Raw genomic sequence first — 23,821 nt, forward strand, 5'->3', positions numbered from 1 at the left:
GGCAGCCTGTCGAAAGTCTGTCTACCAGGGACCTTTGGCAAAGATTAGCTGTGCACGATGGTCCCTCGTAGCTCGGGAAGAGGGCGCCTTACCAGGTCCTCTCTGGGTCAGTCCTTGAAAGCACAGCAGCTTTCAAATTGTGAAGGAGAGCAACAGCAATTCTTCTCGTCCAGCAGGGCTTCAAGGTCAAGCTTCAGTTACTCTAGTTACTCGTCGTAGTGGACTTCAGCTTCCGAACACGATTCCTAGCAGTGAGAGGTCCCCAGAAATACTGTTGATCTCCCATTCATTCCGCTGGGTCACACTCAAGCATCCAATCACGACTAAGGGCATTCATGCAGGCAGGCAGCCAATCAGGCACACGAGGTATTCAGGCCATTCACTTCTCTCCAGACACTCACAACAAGTTATGTGTATTGGGATAAGTACCGAGCCATTCAACACTCCCAACTGCATTCATACCGGTTTCGGGCAGGGCTGTCTCAGTCATTGTGTCAACCACCAGATACTAGACATCCACAACACAGAATGCATATTCGTCACACACTCTATTCACCCAGGTCCCACCCACAAGAGGTACCCACAACATACAGTTACTGGGAAGGCTCCAGTTACTTTGGCCAGGCCTTCACAACAACACCATATATGGCACTTCCACCCAACAGCCAGTCAGGGGGAAGGGACAGAGTTAGGGCTTCCCAGGACTTTGGGAAAACAAGGTAATAGGTAATAGAAAGCAAGAGGCCACAGGGGCCATCTTGTTTTCCATCAGGAATCAACCGATCCCAATGTCAGGGCCGGGGTATCCCCAAAATGGAGGATACTCCGCGCACCTGTCAAATTCAGCATGGAGCTGCCACCAGCCCATACCCTGCTCTGCGGGCAACCCACAGGTGCCCAAAAACATACACTAGGGGCGCAGGGTTGTACCGCCACCCATGGGTGCCATAAGGGTATCCCACGGGTCCGTTCACCAAACCAAAAGAGAGAGAGTTGCACCGCCAGGAGTCCCACATGAACTCCTGCACGGAAAACATGACAGAACACACGCTAAAAAGCAGTAAAAAGGACAAGGATACGGAGGCCCGGTCCCTCCATTGCATTTCCGGCATCACAGTCGCCCCCCCCCCAGACTGTGGTGGAGGGTGCCTAATCTCCCACGGGATAGACACCCTCATCCAGATGGTCAACATAACTTCTGGAAAGGCCATCTGCATTATCGTGACTCTTCCCTGGTCTGTGCTCTATGGTAAAGTCTAGCCCTTGCAGGCTAATGGACCACCTGAGCAGTTTCGGGTTCTCACCCTTCATCTGCAGAAGCCACTTCAGGGGCTTATGATCTGTTTGGACCTTGAAGATAGACCCTGTAAGGTAGGGCCTAAAACGCCTAAGGCTCCAAACTATACTAAAACATTCCTTTTCAACAGTAGCCCACCTATGTTCTCAATCCTTGAGTTGTCTACTGATGAATATGAAAGGATGTTCTCTCCCTTTGTCATTTAACTGGGACAAGACAGCTCCAATTCCGGTGTCGCAGGCATCCTCCTGAATGATAAAGGGTCGGCTGTAGTCAGGCGCACACAACACGGGTGCCCTAAACAGACTTTCTTTCAAGCCCTCAAAGGCCCTCTGACAGTCTTCAGTCCAATTAACCTTCCTAGGCTGTTTGGGTGAAGTCAGAGCTGTCAGTGGTGCAGCTATGGTTCCATAGTCCGCCATGAAATTGCGATAATACCCAGTGAGGCCCGAAAAGGCTCTCACCTGAGTTTGAGTAGTGGGAGTCTCCCAGTTCTGTACATCCTGTACCTTACTGGGGAGAGGTTGGATTTGACCCCCTCCGACCTCATGACCAAGATACGTGACTTTCCCCTGAGCTATCTGGCACTTGGTGGCCTTGATAGTGAGGTTAGCCCTTTTCAAGGCCTGCAACACTCTACCCAGATGTGTCAAGTGCTCTTCCCAAGTGGAACTGTAGACGGCAATGTCGTCTAAATAAGCCACACAAAAGGCTTCCAGCCCACTGAGAGCATGATTGACCAATCTCTGGAAGGTGGCAGGGGCATTCTTCAACCCAAAAGGCATGACCCTAAACTGGTAGAGTCCCTCTGGTGTTGAGAACACCGTCTTTTCCTTGGCATGGTCCGTGGGTAGGTGTCTTGCCAAACTTAGCAATCAAAGCAGATTTCATACACTCATACTGACCCCTTTCTTCCACACTCAGCTTCAGAATACAGTCATACCCAGTCTGAGGCACTCTGCTTAGCAAATACTTAGCCCAATCTCTTTTGTCAACATCATGAATTGCACAAGCCATTTCAAACGCTTCAATCCATTGGAGGATATCAGAACCCTCCACAAACACACCAACCAAATCTTTCATAAATTTAGTTGCTGGGGACCTGACACTCTCACTGGGTTTCGCTGAAGTCTCCACTCTAGCTTTCTCTAGCTGGATTCTCTGACATTCAGTGTCCTGGTTCTTGAGTTCAAGGTCCTTATTTTTGAGTTCAAGATCCCTATTCTTGAGCTCCACTTGTTGAGCCAACTGCTCCTTCATAAACTCAGCATCTATTTCTAACTTGCGATATTCAATGGCCAATTTCATACTTAATAACTCAAGCTCCAAGGGATTGCTGGGGTTCGGAATAGAGGCAGCAGGAATGGTGGCATTCCCAGAAACAGATTCAGTAGAAACCCCAGGGGCAGAGTCCTCATTGGTTGCATTCCCCCCCCTCATCAAGAGTTTCACCATCGGTCTGGTAGTCCACCAGGGCAGCTATCAGCTCCGCCCTAGACTTATCCACAAAGTCAAACTCCCTGGCTTCACAAGCACTCTGGAGAGCCTCTAAGCTCATCCTAGTCAATTTACCATTTGCAATAGACTCCATTGCTTGTAATGCAGTTATTTTGTACACAACCAAACCTTAATTTAATAAAGTGCAGATATTTTGCAAGTGGCACTGTTATACACTGAGTCTTAAAACCATAAGCATCCCACCGCTGCCACCAGTGTAAAGACTGGTAGGGGGTGTCTGTACTTCTGCTCTCTATATGGTAGAGGAGAGGCACAGAAGACCCCAGCCAAGATTCTCTATTACGGTAGCAATGGACGAGCAATCAAGGCCTAGCTTCTCAGGAGGTGATGCAGGCTGGTTCTTAAGTACAGTGTAGTCCCCGAACCCCCACAAAGGAATGTCCACACACTGTATTACTGAAAACACAGTCTTTATATAATTAATATTCAAAGGTATGTACACGATCACAATAACGCACTTTGTACTCGGAAGTCAACAATGATAAATATATACAATTCTAAAGTGGTACCACCAATGTTATCGAATCTCATTAAAGTGCATCAACTGTACGGTTAAAATGTCACACAGATCAATAACGAGGAAACCAGCAATAGAGATAGGCAGGAACGTAAGACGGTTGAAACGGTAGTCTTATTTCCTCCTATTAAGGTTTTACCCCCCCAATGTACCTGGTGGAGTAGAGTTCTCCGAAGATGCGTCGACCGATCCTTCTTGAGTGACTCCCTTTAAAGCAGGAGTCACGGGTCGTCGAACGTCCGACGGCGAACAGGTTGAACTACGGCCATGAAGTGGCAGCTTCGTTCCTAGCGGTGCTCGTCAACGACAGAGCGTTGGCGTCCTGCAAGGAAGAGGCGTTCGGGGCACCTCGGTGACGATAGTTCTGGCCCGCAAAGAGATGATGAAGAACTGTGGCCCAGCAAGGGCGTCGAGTCGTCGGCGTCTCTGTGGTCTTTAGGTGGCGGGAAACCCACCGGTGGATGCTCCTCTTCGCGTCGACGGTTGGGCCTTCTCCAGCGGGCGACGATGCAGACGAGAGCGTCCGATGATCAAATGAAGTTCTTAGGCAAACGGGAGCACGGCGGCTCCGGTCGGCGACGGCGGTCGTCGACAGTGGCAGACAACAGTCCGTGTGCTTGTCTTTGAGATTCCGCGGCAGTCCCCATCTCGGGTCGGCAGCCTGTCGAAGGTCTGTCTACCAGGGAGCTTTGGCAAAGATCAGCTGTGCACGATGGTCCCTCGTAGCTCGGGAAGAGGGCGCCTTACCAGGTCCTCTCTGGGTCAGTCCTTGAAAGCACAGCAGCTTTCAGATTGTGAAGGAGAGCAACAGCAATTCTTCTCGTCCAGCAGGGCTTGAAGGTCAAGCTTCAGTTACCCCAGTTACTCGTCGTAGTGGACTTCAGCTTCTGAACACGATTCCTAGCAGTGAGAGGTCCCCAGATATACTGTTGATCTCCCATTCATTCCGCTGGGTCACACTCAAGCATCCAATCACGACTAAGGGCATTCATGCAGGCAGGCAGCCAATCAGGCACACGAGGTATTCAGGCCATTCACTTCTCTCCAGACACTCACAACATGTTATGTGTATTGGGATAAGTACCGAGCCATTCAACACTCCCAACTGCATTCATACCGGTTTCGGGCAGGGCTGTCTCAGTCATTGTGTCAACCACCAGATACTAGACATCCACAACACAGAATGCATATTCGTCACACACTCTATTCACCCAGGTCCCACCCACAAGAGGTACCCACAACATACACTTACTGGGAAGGCTCCAGCTAGTCTGGCCAGGCCTTCACAACAACACCATATATGGCACTTCCACCCAACAGCCAGTCAGGGGGAGGGACAGAGTCAGGGCTTCCCAGGACTTTGGGAAAACAAGGTAATAGGTAATAGAAAGCAAGAGGCCACAGGGGCCATCTTGTTTTCCATCAGGAATCAACCGATCCCAATGTCAGGGCCGGGGTATCCCCAAAATGGAGGATACTCCGCGCACCTGTCAAATTCAGCATGGAGCTGCCACCAGCCCATACCCTGCTCTGCGGGCCACCCACAGGTGCCCAAAAACATACACTAGGGGCGTAGGGTTGTACCCCCACCCATGGGTGCCATAAGGGTATCCCACGGGTCCGTTCACCAAACCAAAAGAGAGAGAGTTGCACCGCCAGGAGTCCCACATGAACTCCTGCACGGAAAACACGACAGAACACACGATAAAAAGCAGCAAAGGACAAGGATACGGAGGCCCGGTCCCTCCGATGCATTTCCAGCATCACAGTCGCCCCCCCCCCCCAGAATGAGGTGGAGGGTGCCTAATCTCCCACGGGATAGACACCCTCATCCAGATGGTCAACATAACTTCTGGAAAGGCCATCTGCATTATCGTGACTCTTCCCTGGTCTGCGCTCTGTGGTGAAGTCTAGCCCTTGCAGGCTAATGGACCACCTGAGCAGTTTCGGGTTCTCACCCTTCATCTGCAGAAGCCACTTCAGAGGCTTATGATCTGTTTGGACCTTGAAGATAGACCCTGTAAGGTAGGGCCTAAAACGCCTAAGGCTCCAAACTATACTAAAACATTCCTTTTCAACAGAAGCCCACCTATGTTCTCTATCCTTGAGTTGTCTACTGATGAATATGATAGGATGTTCTCTCCCTTTGTCATCTAACTGGGACAAGACAGCTCCAATTCCGGTGTCGCAGGCATCCTCCTGAACGATAAAGGGTCGGCTGTAGTCAGGCGCACACTACACGGGTGCCCTACACAGACTTTCTTTCAAGCCCTCAAAGGCCCTCTGACAGTCTTCAGTCCAATTAACCTTCCTAGGCTGTTTGGGTGAAGTCAGAGCTGTCAGTGGTGCAGCTATGGTTCCACACTCCGCCATGAAATTGCGATAATACCCAGTGAGGCCCAAAAAGGCTCTCACCTGAGTTTGAGTAGTGGGAGTCTCCCAGTCCTGTACATCCTGTACCTTACTGGGGAGAGGTTGGATTTGACCCCCTCCTACCTCATGACCAAGATGCGTGACTTTCCCCTGAGCTATATGGCACTTGGTGGCCTTGATAGTGAGGTTAGCCCTTTTCAAGGCCTGCAACACCTTATCCAGATGTGTCAAGTGCTCTTCCCAAGTGGAACTGTAGACGGCAATGTCGTCTAAATAAGCCACACAAAAGGCTTCCAGCCCATTGAGAGCATGATTGACCAATCTCTGGAAGGTAGCAGGGGCATTCTTCAACCCAAAAGGCATGACCCTAAACTGGTAGAGTCCCTCTGGTGTTGAGAACGCCGTCTTTTCCTTGGCATGGTCCGTGGGTTGGTGTCTTGCCAAACTTGGCAATCAAAGCAGATTTCATACACTCATACTGACCCCTTTCTTCCACACTCAGCTTCAGAATACAGTCATACCCAGTCTGAGGCACTCTGCTTAGCAAACACTTAGCCCAATCTCTTTTGTCAACATCATGAATTGCACAAGCCATTTCAAACGCTTCAATCCATTGGAGGATATCAGAACCCTCCACAAACACACCAACCAAATCTTTCATAAATTTAGTTGCTGGGGACCTGACACTCTCACTGGGTTTCGCTGAAGTCTCCACTCTAGCTTTCTCTAGCTGGATTCTCTGACATTCAGTGTCCTGGTTCTTGAGTTCAAGGTCCTTATTTTTGAGTTCAAGATCCCTATTCTTGAGCTCCACTTGTTGAGCCAACTCCTCCTTCATTAGCTCAGCATCTATTTCTAACTTGCGATATTCAATGGCCAATTTCATCCTTAATAACTCAAGCTCCAAGGGATTGCTGGGGTTCGGAATAGAGGCAGCAGGAATGGTGGCATTCCCAGAAACAGATTCAGTAGAAACCCCAGGGGCAGAGCCTCATTGGTTGCATTCCCTCCCTTATCAAGAGTTTCACCATCGGTCTGGTAGTCCACCAGGGCAGCTATCAGCTTCGCCCTAGACTTATCCACAAAGTCTAACTCCCTGGCTTCACAAGCACTCTGGAGAGCCTCTAAGCTCATCCTAGTCAATTTACCATTTGCAATAGACTCCATTGCTTGTAATGCAGTTATTTTGTACACAACCAAACCTTAATTTAATAAAGTGCAGATATTTTGCAAGTGGCACTGTTATACACTGAGTCTTAAAACCATAAGCATCCCACCGCTGCCACCAGTGTAAAGACTGGTAGGGGGTGTCTGTACTTCTGCTCTCTATATGGTAGAGGAGAGGCACAGAAGACCCCAGCCAAGATTCTCTATTACGGTAGCAATGGACGAGCAATCAAGGCCTAGCTTCTCAGGAGGTGATGCAGGCTGGTTCTTAAGTACAGTGTAGTCCCCGAACCCCCACAAAGGAATGTCCACACACTGTATTACTGAAAACACAGTCTTTATATAATTAATATTCAAAGGTATGTACACGATCACAATAACGCACTTTGTACTCGGAAGTCAACAATGATAAATATATACAATTCTAAAGTGGTACCACCAATGTTATCGAATCTCATTAAAGTGCATCAACTGTACGGTTAAAATGTCACACAGATCAATAACGAGGAAACCAGCAATAGAGATAGGCAGGAACGTAAGACGGTTGAAACGGTAGTCTTATTTCCTCCTATTAAGGTTTTACCCCCCCAATGTACCTGGTGGAGTAGAGTTCTCCGAAGATGCGTCGACCGATCCTTCTTGAGTGACTCCCTTTAAAGCAGGAGTCACGGGTCGTCGAACGTCCGACGGCGAACAGGTTGAACTACGGCCATGAAGTGGCAGCTTCGTTCCTAGCGGTGCTCGTCAACGACAGAGCGTTGGCGTCCTGCAAGGAAGAGGCGTTCGGGGAACCTCGGTGACGATAGTTCTGGCCCGCAAAGAGATGATGAAGAACTGTGGCCCAGCAAGGGCGTCGAGTCGTCGGCGTCTCTGTGGTCTTTAGGTGGCGGGAAACCCACCGGTGGATGCTCCTCTTCGCGTCGACGGTTGGGCCTTCTCCAGCGGGCGACGATGCAGACGAGAGCGTCCGATGATCAAATGAAGTTCTTAGGCAAACGGGAGCACGGCGGCTCCGGTCGGCGACGGCGGTCGTCGACAGTGGCAGACAACAGTCCGTGTGCTTCTCTTTGAGATTCCGCGGCAGTCCCCATCTCGGGTCGGCAGCCTGTCGAAGGTCTGTCTACCAGGGAGCTTTGGCAAAGATCAGCTGTGCACGATGGTCCCTCGTAGCTCGGGAAGAGGGCGCCTTACCAGGTCCTCTCTGGGTCAGTCCTTGAAAGCACAGCAGCTTTCAGATTGTGAAGGAGAGCAACAGCAATTCTTCTCGTCCAGCAGGGCTTGAAGGTCAAGCTTCAGTTACCCCAGTTACTCGTCGTAGTGGACTTCAGCTTCTGAACACGATTCCTAGCAGTGAGAGGTCCCCAGATATACTGTTGATCTCCCATTCATTCCGCTGGGTCACACTCAAGCATCCAATCACGACTAAGGGCATTCATGCAGGCAGGCAGCCAATCAGGCACACGAGGTATTCAGGCCATTCACTTCTCTCCAGACACTCACAACATGTTATGTGTATTGGGATAAGTACCGAGCCATTCAACACTCCCAACTGCATTCATACCGGTTTCGGGCAGGGCTGTCTCAGTCATTGTGTCAACCACCAGATACTAGACATCCACAACACAGAATGCATAATCGTCACACACTCTATTCACCCAGGTCCCACCCACAAGAGGTACCCACAACGTACACTTACTGGGAAGGCTCCAGCTAGTCTGGCCAGGCCTTCACAACAACACCATATATGGCACTTCCACCCAACAGCCAGTCAGGGGGAGGGACAGAGTCAGGGCTTCCCAGGACTTTGGGAAAACAAGGTAATAGGTAATAGAAAGCAAGAGGCCACAGGGGCCATCTTGTTTTCCATCAGGAATCAACCGATCCCAATGTCAGGGCCGGGGTATCCCCAAAATGGAGGATACTCCGCGCACCTGTCAAATTCAGCATGGAGCTGCCACCAGCCCATACCCTGCTCTGCGGGCCACCCACAGGTGCCCAAAAACATACACTAGGGGCGTAGGGTTGTACCCCCACCCATGGGTGCCATAAGGGTATCCCACGGGTCCGTTCACCAAACCAAAAGAGAGAGAGTTGCACCGCCAGGAGTCCCACATGAACTCCTGCACGGAAAACACGACAGAACACACGATAAAAAGCAGCAAAGGACAAGGATACGGAGGCCCGGTCCCTCCGATGCATTTCCAGCATCACAGTCGCCCCCCCCACCCCAGAATGAGGTGGAGGGTGCCTAATCTCCCACGGGATAGACACCCTCATCCAGATGGTCAACATAACTTCTGGAAAGGCCATCTGCATTATCGTGACTCTTCCCTGGTCTGCGCTCTGTGGTGAAGTCTAGCCCTTGCAGGCTAATGGACCACCTGAGCAGTTTCGGGTTCTCACCCTTCATCTGCAGAAGCCACTTCAGAGGCTTATGATCTGTTTGGACCTTGAAGATAGACCCTGTAAGGTAGGGCCTAAAACGCCTAAGGCTCCAAACTATACTAAAACATTCCTTTTCAACAGAAGCCCACCTATGTTCTCTATCCTTGAGTTGTCTACTGATGAATATGATAGGATGTTCTCTCCCTTTGTCATCTAACTGGGACAAGACAGCTCCAATTCCGGTGTCGCAGGCATCCTCCTGAACGATAAAGGGTCGGCTTTAGTCAGGCGCACACTACACGGGTGCCCTACACAGACTTTCTTTCAAGCCCTCAAAGGCCCTCTGACAGTCTTCAGTCCAATTAACCTTCCTAGGCTGTTTGGGTGAAGTCAGAGCTGTCAGTGGTGCAGCTATGGTTCCACACTCCGCCATGAAATTGCGATAATACCCAGTGAGGCCCAAAAAGGCTCTCACCTGAGTTTGAGTAGTGGGAGTCTCCCAGTCCTGTACATCCTGTACCTTACTGGGGAGAGGTTGGATTTGACCCCCTCCTACCTCATGACCAAGATGCGTGACTTTCCCCTGAGCTATATGGCACTTGGTGGCCTTGATAGTGAGGTTAGCCCTTTTCAAGGCCTGCAACACCTTATCCAGATGTGTCAAGTGCTCTTCCCAAGTGGAACTGTAGACGGCAATGTCGTCTAAATAAGCCACACAAAAGGCTTCCAGCCCATTGAGAGCATGATTGACCAATCTCTGGAAGGTGGCAGGGGCATTCTTCAACCCAAAAGGCATGACCCTAAACTGGTAGAGTCCCTCTGGTGTTGAGAACGCCGTCTTTTCCTTGGCATGGTCCGTGGGTTGGTGTCTTGCCAAACTTGGCAATCAAAGCAGATTTCATACACTCATACTGACCCCTTTCTTCCACACTCAGCTTCAGAATACAGTCATACCCAGTCTGAGGCACTCTGCTTAGCAAACACTTAGCCCAATCTCTTTTGTCAACATCATGAATTGCACAAGCCATTTCAAACGCTTCAATCCATTGGAGGATATCAGAACCCTCCACAAACACACCAACCAAATCTTTCATAAATTTAGTTGCTGGGGACCTGACACTCTCACTGGGTTTCGCTGAAGTCTCCACTCTAGCTTTCTCTAGCTGGATTCTCTGACATTCAGTGTCCTGGTTCTTGAGTTCAAGGTCCTTATTTTTGAGTTCAAGATCCCTATTCTTGAGCTCCACTTGTTGAGCCAACTCCTCCTTCATTAGCTCAGCATCTATTTCTAACTTGCGATATTCAATGGCCAATTTCATCCTTAATAACTCAAGCTCCAAGGGATTGCTGGGGTTCGGAATAGAGGCAGCAGGAATGGTGGCATTCCCAGAAACAGATTCAGTAGAAACCCCAGGGGCAGAGCCTCATTGGTTGCATTCCCCCCCTCATCAAGAGTTTCACCATCGGTCTGGTAGTCCACCAGGGCAGCTATCAGCTTCACCCTAGACTTATCCACAAAGTCTAACTCCCTGGCTTCACAAGCACTCTGGAGAGCCTCTAAGCTCATCCTAGTCAATTTACCATTTGCAATAGACTCCATTGCTTGTAATGCAGTTATTTTGTACACAACCAAACCTTAATTTAATAAAGTGCAGATATTTTGCAAGTGGCACTGTTATACACTGAGTCTTAAAACCATAAGCATCCCACCGCTGCCACCAGTGTAAAGACTGGTAGGGGGTGTCTGTACTTCTGCTCTCTATATGGTAGAGGAGAGGCACAGAAGACCCCAGCCAAGATTCTCTATTACGGTAGCAATGGACGAGCAATCAAGGCCTAGCTTCTCAGGAGGTGATGCAGGCTGGTTCTTAAGTACAGTGTAGTCCCCGAACCCCCACAAAGGAATGTCCACACACTGTATTACTGAAAACACAGTCTTTATATAATTAATATTCAAAGGTATGTACACGATCACAATAACGCACTTTGTACTCGGAAGTCAACAATGATAAATATATACAATTCTAAAGTGGTACCACCAATGTTATCGAATCTCATTAAAGTGCATCAACTGTACGGTTAAAATGTCACACAGATCAATAACGAGGAAACCAGCAATAGAGATAGGCAGGAACGTAAGACGGTTGAAACGGTAGTCTTATTTCCTCCTATTAAGGTTTTACCCCCCCAATGTACCTGGTGGAGTAGAGTTCTCCGAAGATGCGTCGACCGATCCTTCTTGAGTGACTCCCTTTAAAGCAGGAGTCACGGGTCGTCGAACGTCCGACGGCGAACAGGTTGAACTACGGCCATGAAGTGGCAGCTTCGTTCCTAGCGGTGCTCGTCAACGACAGAGCGTTGGCGTCCTGCAAGGAAGAGGCGTTCGGGGCACCTCGGTGACGATAGTTCTGGCCCGCAAAGAGATGATGAAGAACTGTGGCCCAGCAAGGGCGTCGAGTCGTCGGCGTCTCTGTGGTCTTTAGGTGGCGGGAAACCCACCGGTGGATGCTCCTCTTCGCGTCGACGGTTGGGCCTTCTCCAGCGGGCGACGATGCAGACGAGAGCGTCCGATGATCAAATGAAGTTCTTAGGCAAACGGGAGCACGGCGGCTCCGGTCGGCGACGGCGGTCGTCGACAGTGGCAGACAACAGTCCGTGTGCTTCTCTTTGAGATTCCGCGGCAGTCCCCATCTCGGGTCGGCAGCCTGTCGAAGGTCTGTCTACCAGGGAGCTTTGGCAAAGATCAGCTGTGCACGATGGTCCCTCGTAGCTCGGGAAGAGGGCGCCTTACCAGGTCCTCTCTGGGTCAGTCCTTGAAAGCACAGCAGCTTTCAGATTGTGAAGGAGAGCAACAGCAATTCTTCTCGTCCAGCAGGGCTTGAAGGTCAAGCTTCAGTTACCCCAGTTACTCGTCGTAGTGGACTTCAGCTTCTGAACACGATTCCTAGCAGTGAGAGGTCCCCAGATATACTGTTGATCTCCCATTCATTCCGCTGGGTCACACTCAAGCATCCAATCACGACTAAGGGCATTCATGCAGGCAGGCAGCCAATCAGGCACACGAGGTATTCAGGCCATTCACTTCTCTCCAGACACTCACAACATGTTATGTGTATTGGGATAAGTACCGAGCCATTCAACACTCCCAACTGCATTCATACCGGTTTCGGGCAGGGCTGTCTCAGTCATTGTGTCAACCACCAGATACTAGACATCCACAACACAGAATGCATATTCGTCACACACTCTATTCACCCAGGTCCCACCCACAAGAGGTACCCACAACATACACTTACTGGGAAGGCTCCAGCTAGTCTGGCCAGGCCTTCACTACAACACCATATATGGCACTTCCACCCAACAGCCAGTCAGGGGGAGGGACAGAGTCAGGGCTTCCCAGGACTTTGGGAAAACAAGGTAATAGGTAATAGAAAGCAAGAGGCCACAGGGGCCATCTTGTTTTCCATCAGGAATCAACCTATCCCAATGTCAGGGCCGGGGTATCCCCAAAATGGAGGATACTCCGCGCACCTGTCAAATTCAGCATGGAGCTGCCACCAGCCCATACCCTGGTCTGCGGGCCACCCACAGGTGCCCAAAAACATACACTAGGGGCGTAGGGTTGTACCCCCACCCATGGGTGCCATAAGGGTATCCCACGGGTCCGTTCACCAAACCTGTCATGATCTCTGCTTCCAAGAGGTCAGGACCTGCCCAACTCCCTTGGAAGCAGACCCATAACCCAGGTTCCGAGCGCCAGCCGGTCCCAATTGGGACCTTTTGGACTCTGTCCTGGCGCCGGTGGCGCCAGGCTCATAAATGTGCCCAGTCCCAGCGCTGGAAGCGCCGGGCTCATAATGCTTGGGTGGACTTACCTGCGGCAGACCATGCTGCTTACTTACCTGCCAGTTGAGCCTCTGATCCTCTTCTGTTCGGGACTACTTTTCCTGTTGGGTGGGGCAGGAGCCACTCCCTAGGTTCAGAACCCTGGAACTCTTCTGGAAAGCAGGGACTCTTTTCTTTCCTAGGCGTGGCTGTGGAAGGAGACACCTAAGCACTACAGGAGGCTATTTAAACCACACCCGATGGATGAATCTTGCTTTGTGTTATTCTGCATCCTCTGCAGCAGAACGCTCATCGTGTCTTCTGCATCTGATCCTGGGCCTAAGGAAAAAGGCTTACCATCCTGAATCCAGTCTTCAGCAACACCTATAAAGACAAGAAAGAACAGGTTAGCATTACGGTCTTCAGTGACAGCGCTCCTTTTACCTGATCCATCGGCTGTCATCAACGCCTCGCACTGCATTCCGGCATCTGAAAGACAAAAGCTTACCAATTCTGCGCACGCTCCGGAGGCCTCCGGCGCTGCATCCCGCATCTGAAAGATAAAACAAGGTGCGTTTAAAGACTTTGGGGAACTTAAATACTCACGAGCCATTACTCCTTTCACATCTAACCCAGTGGGTATTCGGGCACCCTGCAGCCACTCCGAACTTATACCTGCAAAGGAAAAAGACAGTTAGAGCGCGCCGTGAAGCAGGCAGCAAGCGCTTACTTACGTGCTTCAAGGCGCTTCTATTCATCACACGGGCTCCATCTTCGCCATCGCCGGAACCCTGCAAAACAAGATACAACATTACTAAAGACTTTTAAAGACATTTGAATTACTCGAAACTTACCGTGCGTGAAGAAAACGACGGACAGCAGTCCTCTGAAGTCAAGAGGCCTGCTTCCCTTATCCAGTGAGGAAACTGGTTTCAGCACCCTGCTCCGAAGCAGATGGAGAGCACGGCGTTCACTTACCTAAGGTGAGCGCGTTAACCTTTGGGGTCCTACAGGAGAAGAGTAAGGGAAGAAGAGAGAGACATTCAATAACCCAGTTCATTAATCCCATATTTTCTATCTGCAGACACCTTACCCTTCAAATCAGACATACAGTGCACAGGGGTCCAGCCCAAAAAGCCAGCCGTGTGTTACACATCACCTTAGAAGATACGGTATACGCCCAGTCAAGACCGGCGCCTCTACGGGAATCAGGTGAGCGTTACAGAACACAAAGCCTACCACAAAACTCCCGTCCAGGCGCTATGGAAACCTCGGATACCGACCAGCTAGCCCAGTTGCTTGGGGAACTAAGGGCAGAAGTGCATGCAGCCCGTCAGGAAACCAACGCTCTAAAAAGTGAACTGATTATTTCCAAGGAGCGAACAGATGATCTCGCTAGGCAATTGCTACAGTCACAAGCCGGACAGACCCCGTTACCCGCATCTGGGGGAAATCTTCCTTCTACATCCTCTATGAGTCCAGTGCAGATCAACCTACCTGGGAATGTACCTCTGGCTCCGCCCGAACGATTTTCTGGTGACCCAAAGAGGTTTGCAGTATTTATCAATCAGTGTCGGTTGCATTTCTTATGCCGGCCAGCAGCATTTCCAACTGATCAGGCTAAAGTAGCTTTCGTGCTTTCGTACCTTAGTGGTAATGCGGCAGACTGGTCGATCCCTCTAGTAAATCAAGATGATCCGGTCCTCCATGATTTTCAAGCTTTTCAGCTCATTATGGAAAAACTTTTCGCAAGACATTCACAGGGGCAGGCTTTGGACAATGAGCTTCTTTCGTTGCGACAAGGTAATCAAGACCTTTTGGCTTATATTGCATCTTTCAACAGACTGATAGTGGAAACTCAATGGCCTGAGGACAAAAGGATTACGCTGTTTTATAGAGGTCTACGTGGAGAGCTCAAAGATGTGTTAGCCCAAGTAGTGAATCCCCCACAAGATTGTTCGGACTATATAGATTTAGTTGTTCAAATAGATCACAGACTGCAGAACAGGAAGGCTGATCGTTCCAAGTTTGATGCTCGAGTATTTTCCAAACCGCCAACTCCTTCCAAAGGAGTAGACTCCGGGGAACCCATGCAAATAGGGGGCCTGAAAGGTCCTCTAACACAAAAGGAGCGGGAAAGAAGAAAACAGTTGCAATTATGCCTCTATTGCGGAAACTCAGGGCACTTTCTTCGAGACTGTCCGGTGAAACCTGCCAAGAAGGCAGTAGGAGCTGCAGTTACCAAAGTTACAAACTCTGAGCAGGGAAACGACCTCGCCCGACAAGAATAGAGGTCCTCTTGCCGAGCGTGAAAACCAGTTCCGTGACCTCGCATTTCGTAATACCTATGGTCCTCATTAGCCCTGATAATCCGGATCGATTACATGCAATTGAAGCTTACGTCGACAGCGGTGCCATCGGCAATTATGTGGATCATGCAATGGTTTTGAGGATGAATCTAACTCTTTGTCCCAAGGCTGTAAAGGACGTCATTACTACGGTGGATGGAACGGAGATAGCCTCCGGACCAGTAACGCATACCACTCAAGAAGTGACGCTCGTAAGTCAAGATGGACACCATGAGAAGATCGTGTTCGATGTGATCAAGGCCCCTCAGTTTCAGGTTATTCTAGGAATTCCTTGGTTAGAGAAACACAATCCTCTGATCGATTGGCGAGCAAGAACGGTCCAGTTTCCAGAATGTGTCTCTACTTGTCATCCTCCACCTGGTGTTGCACTGGCAGCTACTTCTTCAGAGACGACTCCCCAGTTACCTCCCGAATACCAAGAATACCAAGATGTTTTCCGGAAGGATCAGGCTAACTCTCTACCTCCTCATAGGTCTTATGACTGCCAGATAGACCTGATACCTGGATCTACTCCTCCTTGTAGTAGAATTTATGCCCTCACCGAGCCTGAGAACCTTCACCTTCGTCAATACCTGGATCAATACCTGGCAAATGGGTTTATTCGTCCTTCCAAGTCCCCTGCTTCTTCAGCTTTGTTCTTCGTTCCAAAAAAGGAAGGAGACCTTAGAACTTGTATAGATTATCGCTCCCTGAACCAGATCACCGTCAAGAATAGATATCCGTTACCTTTGATCCCTGAACTCTTGGACCAGGTCAGAAAAGCATGCATATATACAAAGTTGGACCTTAGAGGAGCCTACCATTTGGTTCGAATAAAGGAGGGCGATGAATGGAAGACGGCCTTCCGCACCAAATATGGGCTATTTGAATATCAGGTCATGCCCTTTGGACTTTGCAATGCCCCGGCCGCCTTTCAATATTTTATGAACGATGTCCTCAGAGAGCTCATAGATGTGTGTGTTGTTGTTTACATTGACGACATCCTCGTTTATTCTTCATCGGAATCTGAACATCGGAAACACGTAAAAATGGTCCTCGAAAGATTGCGTCAACACAAACTTTTCGCTAAGTTGGAAAAATGTGTTTTCAACGTGACTGAAGTTGAATTCTTGGGATTCATATTATCACCTAGCGGAGTACGTATGGATTCAAAGAAGGTCGATGCAATTCTCAAATGGCCATCACCATCCTCCGTAAAAGGTGTGCAAAGCATGTTAGGCTTCGCTAACTTTTACCGTAGGTTTATCCCCGAATTTTCTCGAATAGTCCAGCCCATCACTGCCTTGTTAAAGAAAAACAAACGTTTTGAATGGTCTACCGAGGCGGAACAAGCTTTCCAGGATTTGAAGACTAAATTTATCTCTGCACCAATCTTAAAACACCCTCGCCCCGAACTCCCCTACATCGTGGAAACTGATGCTTCAAGCCTTGCCATGGGGGCAGTTCTATCACAAAAGGACCCGGTAACCAATCAGTTGCATCCTGTGGCATTTTGGTCCCGCAAATTCTCGCCTCCTGAAATCAATTACACGATTACTGACAAGGAACTTCTGGCTATCAAGTCTGCTTTTAAGGCTTGGCGGCATTATCTGCTGGGGGCCCGACACACCGTTACTGTGATTACGGATCACCGAAACCTGCAATATTTGAAAACTGCAAAAGCCCAATCCTCTAGACAACTTCGTTGGGCATTATTCTTTGTCGAATTTGACTTTATAATTACCTATCGACCCGGTACAAAAAACGGTAAAGCCGATGCCCTTTCTCGAATGGGAGTGGAAGAACACTTGATCAACCCTAAACCTGTACCTATCATTCCCGAACAAAGAATCCTGGGTGTAATCGCCACACAATCCATAGAGGAAGTTAAGGATAAAGCCAGGCAACTTGTAACTCCAGCAGACATACAGAATTGGCCTTTAAAGGGAAAGGACTTTGCAGTAAAGGACAACTTGTTGTATTTCCAAGAACGATTATACCTGCCCAGCACAGATTTACAGAAAAAAGTAATCTCTTGTTATCACGATTCTTTAATGGAAGGACATCCCGGTATGACCAAGACTTCAGAAAAGATCAAGCGCTACTTCTGGTGGCCGTCTTGGAAAAAAGATATCAGAGACTTTATAATGTCCTGTGGAGTATGCGCCCAAAACAAGAGTCAAAAGGAAAGACCAGCAGGCCTCTTACGCCCTATTGACATCCCACCTCGCCCTTGGCATACACTTTCTATGGACTTCATCACCGATCTACCTCCATGCTCCGGATACAATACGATTCTAGTAATCGTGGACTTGTTTTCCAAGATGGCGCATTTCATTCTGCTCAAAGGCTTGCCAACAGCAGCAACTCTGGCCCGTGAATTTCTGGAAAACATCGTCCGACTGCACGGTTTTCCTTCGGTTCTAATATCGGATCGTGGTAGTCAATTTATTTCTCATTTTTGGCGAAGTTGCTGTCGGTCGGCTCAAATTGATGTGAGACTATCGACCAGTCACCACCCTCAGACCGACGGACAAACCGAGAGGACCAATCAAACTCTGGAACAGTATTTACGCTGCATGCTGCAACAAACTGAAAAAACTTGGAAAGACATACTTTGGATAGCCGAATATGCCTACAATAACTCTGTCCATTCGGGAACTGGGAAAACCCAGTTTTTTCTTTTATACGGCAGTCACCCTCGAACCTCGGAGTTGGATCCCCTCCAAGATCTTGAAACACCATCAGTAGAATACCTGCATGATACAATCACCCAAGCCTTTAAGGAAGCTGTTTCTCACCTTCAAAGGGCTAAAGAACAATACAAGAAAGGAGCAGATCAACATCGGAAGGAAGCCCCTCAATATCAAGTAGGCGATCAAGTCTGGTTATCTACCAAATATCTACCTCTAAAAGGGCCACGTACATTCAACCCAAGATACCTTGGTCCCTATTTGATCACTACCATAGTAAACCCAGTAGCGGTCAAGTTGGACTTGCCCCCGCACATGAAGATTCATCCGGTCTTCCACGTCTCTCTATTAAAACCCGTGCAACCTCAAACCCGACTAACTAAATCTCCAAAACCTATCCTAGTTGATGGAGAACTCGAGTTTGAAGTCAAAAGCATTCTGGACTCCAAGATCTCCAAATCTAAACTATTTTACCTAATTGACTGGAAAGGCTACGGCCCCCAAGAGAGATCCTGGGAACCTGCTGAATATGTCCACGCTCCTCGCCTAATCAAAAAATTTCATCGAACATTTCCTGACAAACCCAAACCCCCGGAGAAGCCCGGTTTGGGAGGGGCCTTGAGGGGGGGTACTGTCATGATCTCTGCTTCCAAGAGGTCAGGACCTGCCCAACTCCCTTGGAAGCAGACCCATAACCCAGGTTCCGAGCGCCAGCCGGTCCCAATTGGGACCTTTTGGACTCTGTCCTGGCGCCGGTGGCGCCAGGCTCATAAATGTGCCCAGTCCCAGCGCTGGAAGCGCCGGGCTCATAATGCTTGGGTGGACTTACCTGCGGCAGACCATGCTGCTTACTTACCTGCCAGTTGAGCCTCTGATCCTCTTCTGTTCGGGACTACTTTTCCTGTTGGGTGGGGCAGGAGCCACTCCCTAGGTTCAGAACCCTGGAACTCTTCTGGAAAGCAGGGACTCTTTTCTTTCCTAGGCGTGGCTGTGGAAGGAGACACCTAAGCACTACAGGAGGCTATTTAAACCACACCCGATGGATGAATCTTGCTTTGTGTTATTCTGCATCCTCTGCAGCAGAACGCTCATCGTGTCTTCTGCATCTGATCCTGGGCCTAAGGAAAAAGGCTTACCATCCTGAATCCAGTCTTCAGCAACACCTATAAAGACAAGAAAGAACAGGTTAGCATTACGGTCTTCAGTGACAGCGCTCCTTTTACCTGATCCATCGGCTGTCATCAACGCCTCGCACTGCATTCCGGCATCTGAAAGACAAAAGCTTACCAATTCTGCGCACGCTCCGGAGGCCTCCGGCGCTGCATCCCGCATCTGAAAGATAAAACAAGGTGCGTTTAAAGACTTTGGGGAACTTAAATACTCACGAGCCATTACTCCTTTCACATCTAACCCAGTGGGTATTCGGGCACCCTGCAGCCACTCCGAACTTATACCTGCAAAGGAAAAAGACAGTTAGAGCGCGCCGTGAAGCAGGCAGCAAGCGCTTACTTACGTGCTTCAAGGCGCTTCTATTCATCACACGGGCTCCATCTTCGCCATCGCCGGAACCCTGCAAAACAAGATACAACATTACTAAAGACTTTTAAAGACATTTGAATTACTCGAAACTTACCGTGCGTGAAGAAAACGACGGACAGCAGTCCTCTGAAGTCAAGAGGCCTGCTTCCCTTATCCAGTGAGGAAACTGGTTTCAGCACCCTGCTCCGAAGCAGATGGAGAGCACGGCGTTCACTTACCTAAGGTGAGCGCGTTAACCTTTGGGGTCCTACAGGAGAAGAGAAAGGGAAGAAGAGAGAGACATTCAATAACCCAGTTCATTAATCCCATATTTTCTATCTGCAGACACCTTACCCTTCAAATCAGACATACAGTGCACAGGGGTCCAGCCCAAAAAGCCAGCCGTGTGTTACACATCACCTTAGAAGATACGGTATACGCCCAGTCAAGACCGGCGCCTCTACGGGAATCAGGTGAGCGTTACAAAACCAAAAGAGAGAGAGTTGCACCGCCAGGAGTCCCACATGAACTCCTGCACGGAAAACACGACAGAACACACGATAAAAAGCAGCAAAGGACAAGGATACGGAGGCCCGGTCCCTCCAATGCATTTCCAGCATCACAGTCGCCCCCCCCCCCCAGAATGAGGTGGAGGGTGCCTAATCTCCCACGGGATAGACACCCTCATCCAGATGGTCAACATAACTTCTGGAAAGGCCATCTGCATTATCGTGACTCTTCCCTGGTCTGCGCTCTGTGGTGAAGTCTAGCCCTTGCAGGCTAATGGACCACCTGAGCAGTTTCGGGTTCTCACCCTTCATCTGCAGAAGCCACTTCAGAGGCTTATGATCTGTTTGGACCTTGAAGATAGACCCTGTAAGGTAGGGCCTAAAACGCCTAAGGCTCCAAACTATACTAAAACATTCCTTTTCAACAGAAGCCCACCTATGTTCTCTATCCTTGAGTTGTCTACTGATGAATATGATAGGATGTTCTCTCCCTTTGTCATCTAACTGGGACAAGACAGCTCCAATTCCGGTGTCGCAGGCATCCTCCTGAACGATAAAGGGTCGGCTTTAGTCAGGCGCACACTACACGGGTGCCCTACACAGACTTTCTTTCAAGCCCTCAAAGGCCCTCTGACAGTCTTCAGTCCAATTAACCTTCCTAGGCTGTTTGGGTGAAGTCAGAGCTGTCAGTGGTGCAGCTATGGTTCCACACTCCGCCATGAAATTGCGATAATACCCAGTGAGGCCCAAAAAGGCTCTCACCTGAGTTTGAGTAGTGGGAGTCTCCCAGTCCTGTACATCCTGTACCTTACTGGGGAGAGGTTGGATTTGACCCCCTCCTACCTCATGACCAAGATGCGTGACTTTCCCCTGAGCTATATGGCACTTGGTGGCCTTGATAGTGAGGTTAGCCCTTTTCAAGGCCTGCAACACCTTATCCAGATGTGTCAAGTGCTCTTCCCAAGTGGAACTGTAGACGGCAATGTCGTCTAAATAAGCCACACAAAAGGCTTCCAGCCCATTGAGAGCATGATTGACCAATCTCTGGAAGGTGGCAGGGGCATTCTTCAACCCAAAAGGCATGACCCTAAACTGGTAGAGTCCCTCTGGTGTTGAGAACGCCGTCTTTTCCTTGGCATGGTCCGTGGGTTGGTGTCTTGCCAAACTTGGCAATCAAAGCAGATTTCATACACTCATACTGACCCCTTTCTTCCACACTCAGCTTCAGAATACAGTCATACCCAGTCTGAGGCACTCTGCTTAGCAAACACTTAGCCCAATCTCTTTTGTCAACATCATGAATTGCACAAGCCATTTCAAACGCTTCAATCCATTGGAGGATATCAGAACCCTCCACAAACACACCAACCAAATCTTTCATAAATTTAGTTGCTGGGGACCTGACACTCTCACTGGGTTTCGCTGAAGTCTCCACTCTAGCTTTCTCTAGCTGGATTCTCTGACATTCAGTGTCCTGGTTCTTGAGTTCAAGGTCCTTATTTTTGAGTTCAAGATCCCTATTCTTGAGCTCCACTTGTTGAGCCAACTCCTCCTTCATTAGCTCAGCATCTATTTCTAACTTGCGATATTCAATGGCCAATTTCATCCTTAATAACTCAAGCTCCAAGGGATTGCTGGGGTTCGGAATAGAGGCAGCAGGAATGGTGGCATTCCCAGAAACAGATTCAGTAGAAACCCCAGGGGCAGAGCCTCATTGGTTGCATTCCCCCCCTCATCAAGAGTTTCACCATCGGTCTGGTAGTCCACCAGGGCAGCTATCAGCTTCGCCCTAGACTTATCCACAAAGTCTAACTCCCTGGCTTCACAAGCACTCTGGAGAGCCTCTAAGCTCATCCTAGTCAATTTACCATTTGCAATAGACTCCATTGCTTGTAATGCAGTTATTTTGTACACAACCAAACCTTAATTTAATAAAGTGCAGATATTTTGCAAGTGGCACTGTTATACACTGAGTCTTAAAACCATAAGCATCCCACCGCTGCCACCAGTGTAAAGACTGGTAGGGGGTGTCTGTACTTCTGCTCTCTATATGGTAGAGGAGAGGCACAGAAGACCCCAGCCAAGATTCTCTATTACGGTAGCAATGGACGAGCAATCAAGGCCTAGCTTCTCAGGAGGTGATGCAGGCTGGTTCTTAAGTACAGTGTAGTCCCCGTACCCCCACAAAGGAATGTCCACACACTGTATTACTGAAAACACAGTCTTTATATAATTAATATTCAAAGGTATGTACACGATCACAATAACGCACTTTGTACTCGGAAGTCAACAATGATAAATATATACAATTCTAAAGTGGTACCACCAATGTTATCGAATCTCATTAAAGTGCATCAACTGTACGGTTAAAATGTCACACAGATCAATAACGAGGAAACCAGCAATAGAGATAGGCAGGAACGTAAGACGGTTGAAACGGTAGTCTTATTTCCTCCTATTAAGGTTTTACCCCCCCAATGTACCTGGTGGAGTAGAGTTCTCCGAAGATGCGTCGACCGATCCTTCTTGAGTGACTCCCTTTAAAGCAGGAGTCACGGGTCGTCGAACGTCCGACGGCGAACAGGTTGAACTACGGCCATGAAGTGGCAGCTTCGTTCCTAGCGGTGCTCGTCAACGACAGAGCGTTGGCGTCCTGCAAGGAAGAGGCGTTCGGGGCACCTCGGTGACGATAGTTCTGGCCCGCAAAGAGATGATGAAGAACTGTGGCCCAGCAAGGGCGTCGAGTCGTCGGCGTCTCTGTGGTCTTTAGGTGGCGGGAAACCCACCGGTGGATGCTCCTCTTCGCGTCGACGGTTGGGCCTTCTCCAGCGGGCGACGATGCAGACGAGAGCGTCCGATGATCAAATGAAGTTCTTAGGCAAACGGGAGCACGGCGGCTCCGGTCGGCGACGGCGGTCGTCGACAGTGGCAGACAACAGTCCGTGTGCTTCTCTTTGAGATTCCGCGGCAGTCCCCATCTCGGGTCGGCAGCCTGTCGAAGGTCTGTCTACCAGGGAGCTTTGGCAAAGATCAGCTGTGCACGATGGTCCCTCGTAGCTCGGGAAGAGGGCGCCTTACCAGGTCCTCTCTGGGTCAGTCCTTGAAAGCACAGCAGCTTTCAGATTGTGAAGGAGAGCAACAGCAATTCTTCTCGTCCAGCAGGGCTTGAAGGTCAAGCTTCAGTTACCCCAGCTACTCGTCGTAGTGGACTTCAGCTTCTGAACACGATTCCTAGCAGTGAGAGGTCCCCAGATATACTGTTGATCTCCCATTCATTCCGCTGGGTCACACTCAAGCATCCAATCACGACTAAGGGCATTCATGCAGGCAGGCAGCCAATCAGGCACACGAGGTATTCAGGCCATTCACTTCTCTCCAGACACTCACAACATGTTATGTGTATTGGGATAAGTACCGAGCCATTCAACACTCCCAACTGCATTCATACCGGTTTCGGGCAGGGCTGTCTCAGTCATTGTGTCAACCACCAGATACTAGACATCCACAACACAGAATGCATATTCGTCACACACTCTATTCACCCAGGTCCCACCCACAAGAGGTACCCACAACATACACTTACTGGGAAGGCTCCAGCTAGTCTGGCCAGGCCTTCACTACAACACCATATATGGCACTTCCACCCAACAGCCAGTCAGGGGGAGGGACAG

This window comes from Ambystoma mexicanum, chromosome 4p (assembly GCF_040938575.1).
Source record: "Ambystoma mexicanum isolate Mex_15411 chromosome 4p, UKY_AmexF1_1, whole genome shotgun sequence".
Lineage (NCBI taxonomy): Eukaryota > Metazoa > Chordata > Amphibia > Caudata > Ambystomatidae > Ambystoma > Ambystoma mexicanum.